The sequence below is a fragment of the Ostrea edulis genome, chromosome 9 (genome assembly GCF_947568905.1).
Source record: "Ostrea edulis chromosome 9, xbOstEdul1.1, whole genome shotgun sequence".
NCBI classification, from domain to species: Eukaryota; Metazoa; Mollusca; class Bivalvia; order Ostreida; family Ostreidae; genus Ostrea; species Ostrea edulis.
The window spans coordinates 38,569,847-38,579,310 of record NC_079172.1 but is presented as its reverse complement, the minus strand read 5'-3'; positions in this window follow the sequence as shown (position 1 = coordinate 38,579,310).

The following is a 9,464-nucleotide window of genomic DNA, read 5'->3' as shown; positions in this document are numbered from 1 at the left end:
ATATAAAAATAATTGGTAAGAAATTTATTGCAGCATATGCCATATATGAGCATTTCAAAATTGTGTATTGTGTGTCTGATTATTTCACCCTCTGTTTCAGGTGATCCAGCTCATCACTTCAAGTTCAAAGGGCCATAACTCTACTGTTTAGATGACAAATCCAATGAGATTTCATAGGGATGTGTAGTATGGCTTTAGAAGTTTCCTTTAAATTGACCGAACGATCAGATTTACCTTATAAACTGAAACAGACGTTAAAGCCTTTATCGGACCAAAAATCAGTTTTAATCAGGACTGGTTCACGTTTTTCGAATGAAATGTTTTTCATTTTTGATGTTAAAAATTAAAAATATAGCTCATTTAATGTTGACAACCAAAATTTGGACCGTCTGAATGCAAGGATAAAAGCAATATTTAGCTTTGATTCTGTGTTATGTAAACAAAGGCTCTAGTCTTTTTATGTAAACAAACAAACTAGTGAAACGTTAATTTTGTAATTTAAAGCATCTTCATATAGTACAATTACAAATTTTAACTTTTAAATGACACATTTTACCTAAAGAATACTTGAGATATGATATATGATAAACTTGGATGAATATCCATTTATTTTGAAAACCCCGTAAACAATAACACACCTCAATTTTTTTTTTCAAAACAAATGATACACTATCTATAATGAGCTTCTGTCATGATGAATAACCTCAATTTTTTAGTGAAACCTTCTAAGCATAGTAGACTGTAGATTTTGATCATTTAAAGTGAAGAACAAAATTTGGAAGAAAATCGTGAATCAGTCCCTTTAAGGAGGAATTCTACTATCACAAAAAAAATCAATATTGCTGCACATGTGTGCATGGCATACAGGGGAAATATTTTTGAGTTGTAAATTTATACATTAGTTATATGTGTGTTAGTTTAAACAAAGGTAGATAATCAGTCACTGTTATAAATATTTTCTGCTTCGGTCAGCTTCTCAAGAAATTGCCAGCACGGTTAGTATCCAATGAAATTATTTTGACCTAAGGTGAACTATGTATAAATTATGTACAATAGGTGGAGTGTGTTTTATAGTGGCAAATATGGATAATAACATGGGGTAGCCAATGCTAGACCAGGTCAAGAGGTCAAGTGTTGGAATACACGGCGGGTGTAACCGGTCGACAGGGGATGCCTACTCTTCCTAGGCACCTGATCCCACCTCTGGTGTGTTCAGGGGTCCATGTTTGCCCAACTATCTATTTTGTATTGTTTATAGGAGTTATGAGATTGATCACTGTTCGTTATCTTCACCTTTCATCAATAATCTACAAATAAAATGTAACGATGTGCAAGAACTGTAAGATAAATTTGAATGTGCAATGACCGAATTGAAAGTTTCAAATCAAATAATTAAATTTAATTTAATTCTAAATTAAAGATTTATGCCAACGGTGCATATTTCTGAGACGTTACAAATAAGGAATTTTGAAAACAGATCAGCGATGCGATTGTGTATAAAGAACCCGCTTCTGTGGAAAGTTAGTCAGTGGTATTTATGCCTGGCTAACTCACATCTCGCATTGGTTTTATATTTCATTTAGGTAAGTCGTGCGCATTACATTCAGATTTATCATATTGAACATAATAAGTGTTGTAAAGATGTTTACAATATATTCTATTATAAATTGTATTTTGTTTATTGTATTAAGAAGTGGTTCGTGATTCTATGTTTAATGAATAAAGAGTGACCAGTATTTGTACCTGGCAAACTCACAACTCGCATTGGTTTTACATTTCATTAAGGTGGGGTTTTCATCACTCACCCCATACCTGTATATACGTCAAGGAGGTCAGGGGACATCAGTAAACAGAGTATCTATGCTTAATGGGGAAAAAAGTCCATGGATGTATAGACGATTCTCATAAAACGAAGGAATTCAATCGCTCCTGGGGAGTGTATATGGCATAACAGGCCTAGAGTATCACGATTCTAACATACTCAGTTGTCCCTGATATTATAATCAAGGTTGGAATCTGTGATAGTGCTAGCTCTGGGATGGTACACAAGGACATGTGTTAGCGAAATGTGTGGTACCTCTCGCTTCTGTCGCCCATCCCAATTCTAATCTATTTATGATAATATTACACCAGAGAAATTTGATATGGATGAAAAGTGGACTCTAGGCATACAACAATATTTTGAAATAGAAAACTTTCAAACTTACTTATTAATCCCCTACCGACAAAGTCGAAGGGGACTTTAGGTTTGCGCTCCGTCTGTCTGTCCGTCCGTCTCTCTGTCCGTCCGTCAGTTCAGTTTTCCGCACTTTTTTTCTCTGTTCTTGCAGATATTTATTTGATATTTGGCACATTGCTTTGCCATAACAAGTTACAAATCAAGTTCGAATTCCGTCTCGGTCCGCTGATTTTTCACATAGTTATGGCCCTTGGACTTAGAAAAATAGCCTGAAATGTCAGTTTTCCGCACTTTTTTCTCTCTGTTCTTGCAGATATTGATTTGATATTTAATACATTGCTTTCCCATAACAAGTTACAAATCAACTTCGAATTTCATCTTGGTCCGTTGATTTTTCATTAAATTATGGCCCTTGCACTTAAAAAAATTAGCATGAATTGTTAGTTTACATCCGAGTTTCTTATCTCTGTAGATATTAAAGAGTACTACACTCATTAAAACTTCTAGCATAGTAATTATTCACGATCACCTACATGTCACGGTTTATTGACATATTCCCTGGGATTGTCGTGTTTCGTATACGGGATATAGTGATGGCTGACTGAGTTGAATTCAGTCGTATCTTGTTTTCGCTTTCACCACTCGTGTTAAGAGTCATATTTTTCTCGATTTTTTCTTCTCTTTATCTTGTCCAATTACAAAGCATTATGAAAAAGTCGTTGAGCAATGCTTCAATGAACCAATAAAAACCGAATAAACACACACACACAAAACTACAGTCCAAAAAATTTTTAAGACTCTCACGAATACGTACAGACGTATATCGTTGTAAACTTTTCACATTTTCATCTTCTTTTCCAGAACCACTCGGCCAATTCCAACCACTCTTGGCACAAAGCATTCTTGGATGAAGGGAATTCAAGTTTGTTCAAATGATGGACAATGCTCTTCTCCAAGGGGAGATAATAGCAAAATAGTGAAAATACATTAACGATTTTTAAAACTCTCCTTCTCCAGAACCATTGTGTCAATTTCAACCAAACTTAGCACAAAGCATCCTTGGGGAAAGGGAATTCCAGCTTGTTCAAATGAAGGGCTACATCCTTCTCCTAGGGGAGACAATAGTGAAAATCCATTAACGACTTTTAACATTCTTCTTCTCCAGAACCAGTGGGCCAATTTCAACAAAACTTGACACAAAGCATCTTTTGGTGAAGGAAATTCAAGTTTGTTCAAATTAAGGGTCACATCCCTTTTCAAGGGGAGATGATAGCGAAATAGTGAAAATACATTGGCAATTCTTAAAAATTGTCTTCCACAGAAGCACTGGGCTAATTTCAACTAAATTTGACACAAAACATCTATGGGTGAAGGGGATTCAAGTTTGTTCAAACAAAGGGACATGCCCCCTTCAAAGGGGAGATAATCACAAAAATAGTGTGGGGTCATTTAAAAATCTTAAGAACAACTGGGTCAAAAGAGCTGAAATTTACATGAAAGCCTCTTGACACAGTGCAGATTCAAGTTTGTTAAAATCATGGCCCACGAGGGTATTGAGTAAGTACATCCAAATATATAATATGTAACATCTTTGAAAGTCTTCTCAAGAACCACTGCGCCAGAAAAGTTTACATTTACATGAAAGCTTCTTAACATAGTGCAGGTTCGAGTTTGTTAAAATCATGACCCTGAGGGATAGGTTGGGACCACAATGGGGGATCAATGTTTTACATACAAACATATAGGGGGAAATGTTTTAAAAATCTTCTTCTCAAGAACCACTGGGCCAGGAAAGTACAAATCTACATGAAAACTTCCTGACATAGCGCAGATTCAAAATGGTTAAAATCATGATCCCCGGGGGATCAGAGTTTTAATACATACCAAGATATAGAGAAAATCTTTAAACATGTGCCAAGGTGACTCATGTGAGCGATGTGGCCCATGAACCTCTTGTTTCTAAATCTGCCACTGAATGTGATTGACAATTGATTATTTTAGACACTTTAATTCATCGTAATTCATCAGAATCGGTCTCACATACATCTACATAATGAATGTTGAAATGATTCTATCAATCACTCAAGTCTGTCCGCCCGTCCGTAAATTTTAAACAGGACTTCTTCTGTAGAACCAAACTCCGGTCAGCTCATTATGTTCCGTTACGTTAAAATTCCAATATCAGTACTCGTAGGGGAAAGGAATTTCAGCTAAACTTGCCTCAATGGCATGCTTAAGTAAAGACAATTTAAGTTTGTTTAAGTGCTAGGCTCCTTTTAAAGAGTAGATAATTAAGAATTAGTAAAAAAAATTGTGGCATTTTTAAAAATTCTTTTCAAGAACTACTGGACTAATTTCCATTTAAAACTTGGCACAAATCATTCTTGCATAAAGGGGATTCTGATAATATTGTTGAAATGAAGGATCAAGCTCCCTCCAAAGGAGAGATAATCTAGAAAAGGGATCATTTAAAACATCTTCTCAAGAACCACTGGGATAGAAAAGTGGCTCCCAGACATAGAGCAGATTCAACTTTGTTCAAATCATGGCCCCATGGGTAGAGTGGGACCACAATAAGGGATCAATATTTTACTCCTCCTAGGCACCTGATCCTTCCTCTAGTGTGACTGATCCCACCTCTGGTATATCCAGGGTTCCGTGTTAGCCCAACTCTCTATTATGCATTCCTTATAGAAGTTATTAGATTGACCATTGTTCGTTATCTTCACTTTTCATGATGACATATCTAAGATAAATCTTTTAAAATCTTCTCAAGAAGAACAGGGTCATGAATATTCATTTCATTATACAAGCATTGCCAGCTAGGACAAATTCGTTTGTTCAGATTGTGGTCCCCGGAGGTACCTCTCACAAGGATGGTGCCACAATAGGGGATCAAAATTTTACATTGGAATCTTTTTTCTCAATGACGGCTGGGTCATTTGTGTGTGCGCGCGCGTACATCACCAGGTAGTGCCGATTGCAGGGACAGACCCAGGAATTGCAGTTACGGGGGGGGGGGCACTTTATGGGGCAGAGGGGTCTGGGGGCACCTTGAGGCCCCCAGTGGGTCCAGGGCAAAGCCCTGAGGAGGGCCCAGGGGTCGAAGTCCCCGGAATCTCCGGGATTTTACAGATTTTATAGGGCTTGAAATATTTCTCCTGTTTAGTCGTTTGTACTATTTTCTATCATTTCTAATAAGGTAAAATTAATAAAATTACATAAATTTTCGTAACCCTCGGGGATAGGATGGTGTCAAAATTGTGGATCAAAGTTTCATATGAGAATATGTAGGGAAACATCTTTAAAGGGCGAAGTCATGATTACTCATTATAATATAATATACATGCAAGTATTCCTTGGTAGTGCAGAATGAAAATGTAAAAAATTCAGAAATAACTTGATATAAAAATGTGACTTTTTCCGGAAAATAGTTTTCCTCTATGTAGGTCTTTACTTTCGTTATCCTTAATTGCCCTTTTGTTCCACTTGTGGTCCCCAGGTTAGCGTGAGGCCACGATAGGGGATCAAAATTTACATGTAAATGTTAAGGAAAGATTTTCTCAATAACAACAGGGCCATGAATAAGCATGTTAATTTGAAAACGTGAAGATAACGAACAGTGATCAATCTCAATAACAATCACATAAGGAATCATACCCTGGTAGTGTTCAAATGATGACATCCCCGGGAGTAGGATTGAGCCACAGTTGGGAATCAAGCTTTGATATGAAAATATATTGGAAACATTTTTTATAAGATTATTCTCAAGAACGGCAAGACCATGATTAGTTATATTGATATAGGGCTCACGGCTTGTGTGACCGGTCGACAGAGGATGCTTACTCCTCCTAGGCACCTTATCAAACCTCTGGTATATACAGGGGTCGGTGTTTGCCCAACTCTCTATCTGTATAGCTTATAGGAGTTATGAGATTAATCACTGTTCGCAATCTTCACCTTTCAGACAAGCACATTCCGGTAGTGATTTTTACGGTGGGGCATTATTAGGACATCAAAGTTTTATATTGGAATATATAGGAAATTGATTTTATCAAATTCTTTTCCAATCTAATTAAAATTAGATCTTCCATCCGCTCCCCAGTGTCGCGTGGAAGCGACGTATCGAAAACTGGAGAGCGGATGGAAGATCTAATTTCAATTAAATTGATTCTTTTCAAGATTAGCAGGGTCACACTAAATCATATCAAAATGCAAACGTTCCTAAGTTGTATCAATTCAAGATTTTTTTTGTGTCCCCGCGACTACTGTAGGGGTGGGGGTGGCATATTGTTTGTGTCCTATCTGCCTGTACTACTGTAGGGGTGAGGGTGGCATATTGTTTGTGTCCTATCTGCCTGTCTTACAAAACTTTCTTTTTAATTTATGAATGATGAGAGATATGACTCTCATATTTCATAATTGTTTTCCTTGTGATAAAGGTTTTTTTTTGGTATCAAAATTGTTTGCCCATGTGACCTTGGCCTTTGAGTTTGACCTACGTTTAAGAAAATCTAACCTAGACCGTATCTCGTGAACTATTGAAGGTAAAGGGCTTTCATGTTTAGTATATATATTTCTTATGGCAAGAAATGCAGTTTGATGCCATATTTGACCTTCCTACATTGCCCTTGGAGTTTGAGTTAAATTTTAAAACGATGGCGAGTGATACATCTTTCACACAGGCACTCGATCGACGTTTTTAAAACAAAAATTGTCTACCTGTAAACATAATATTTCACGTGAATATTATGTTTACAGGAAGACAATTTTTTTATTATCGATATTTAAAACGTCGAGTGCCTGTGATCTTTTATATATATTTCATGTATGCATTCTTCGTGATAAGACCTTTCTTTCGGTATCAAAGTTTTTGACCTTGTGACCCTGATCTCAGATTTTGATTACTTTTAATAGTTGACCTAGGCAATATCCTCTTAACTGGGGGGGGGGGGGGGGGGGGGGGGGGGCTTTTATATGTTAGATATAGATTTCTTATGGAACGACCTAGAATTTCATACCATATTTGTTTACCTTGTGGCATTGTATCATGCTTATGTTGTGACCCTCTGGGATTGGATTTGGGCCACAGTATGTGGTAATTTTTTTTTTCATGGGAATAAAGATTGAATGAAATATTTTTAAAATCACAACAGCTGAACAACGGCAAGGCTTAGATTACTCATGTGAGCGATGAGGCCCATGGGCCTCTTGTTATTAGTTGATCGGACCAGTCGCGGTAGCACAGTGGTAGAACGTTCGCTTCGTAACCAGATGCCACAAGTTTGAGCCCCACTCGTGCCAAACCTAATAGGTAAACATAGGTAGCGATTGCCTAATGTTCGGAAGTTAGGTAAAAAAAAATTGGTACTTCACCGACAACTGGTGACATCTCATTATGATTGAACAATTCTCGACGGGACATAAACAAAGAAACAAACAGCAGTTGTGTTGAGTCGACGAACCCATTGTTTTCAACACAACTCAGCTGCATTCTTGATGACAATTAATTTACTTACATGATTTATCTTAAGAATGATTTAGGAAACTAATCGTTGTTCATTATCTTCGCCATTTCATTCATAAAAAGGGTTTATTCACCGCAGCAGTGTCAAGTTACTTCGTAAATTAAGTGAACATGTCCCTTCATAAATATGTTGTTATGTCACTACATAAGTGTTCATTAGTTAGATCAAGTTTCAAATTTTATTTTTATTTTTTTCTCATTCGCTGTTAACATAACATACAGAACATATTAAACAAGCATTCAAAAAAAGTATTCACATAAATATATATCACAATCTTGATAATAAATAAGTACAATAATAGACTATATATATATATATATATATATATATATACATTTAATCCGGAGGTTTTACTCTCTCGGTAATCAATTGTATGTATTTACACAATTTTAAAAGTAATTTTTCATTTTCGGTTGCAAATAGATTATGAAATTTTATAACATTAGGTCTAGTATGAAATATTTCTGGTATACAATGTCGCCTAATATAATTTAAAATAGGATAAATAAGAATATATATAATGCATCTCACCTCCAATATCAGAACTGCATATATTACATTTTTATTTTATTTCGATCTATATCTAGCCACCTTCCCGTTTCTATGGGTAATTTATGATTTGTGGTTCTAAACCTGGTTAATATACGTTGTTTATGTATTGAAATATTTGACAATATATATATTCTTGACATTTAAAAGTAAGATTTGTAGAAAGTCTGTAAGTTATGCCTCTAGAAGATTCGTTACATTTAGATACCCGGTCTTGAATAAACTGATCTTTCAATCTTTGTTTAACATGACAGACAAACTGAGACGTACATACTTTCTAAAGGAACGAACAGTTATCAATCGCATAACTCCTCTAAGCTATACAAAATATAGAGCTGCATGGGCAAACACGGATCCCTGGACACACCGGAGGTGGAATCAGGTGCCTAGGAGGAGAATCCCCTTGCAATAAATCGCTTCGGCGTATGTGGAAGGTTTCATCGATTGAAATATAAATCACTAAAGAGATAAAGCGTAAATACTTAGATTTACTTGAAAATGCTTGAGATCCTAGACCAAGAGTATATTTGGGGATATTTTTCGCAAAATGATCGATTATTCTAGCACCAGAACAATTCGTACCTTAAATTCGCAGAAATAAACACATTTCCTGTCCTGGTTTTGAATCACACAAAATATTAACAAACGAGCCCCTTCCTCCATAGTTTACACCCGATTGACTTTGTTTTTTAGCTCACCTGAGCCGAAGGCTCAAGTGAGCTTTGCTGATCAAAATTTGTCCGTTATCTGTTGGCGGAGTCGTTGTAAATTTTTCACATTTTCATCTTCTTCTCAAGAACCAATGGGCCACTTATAACTAAACTTGGCAAAAAGCACCCTTCGCTAAAGGACTTTCAAGTTTGTTCAAATGAAGGGCCATGCCCCCTTCAAAGAGGAGATAATCACACAAAAATCGCAAAAATAGGGTGGGGTCATTTAAAAAATATTCTTCTTAAGAACCACTGGGCCAGAGGAGCTGAACTTTTTATGAAAACTTCCTGACATAGTGCAGATTCAAATTTATTAAAATCATGGCACCTGGGGGTAGGTTGGGGCCACAATAGGGGATCAAAGTTTTACATAGAAATATATAGGGAAAATCTTTAAAATTCATCTTCTCAAGAACCAATGAGCCGGAAGAGCTGAGATTTACATGAAAGCTTCCTGACATAGTGCAGAATCAAGTTTGTTCAAATCATGGCCCCAGG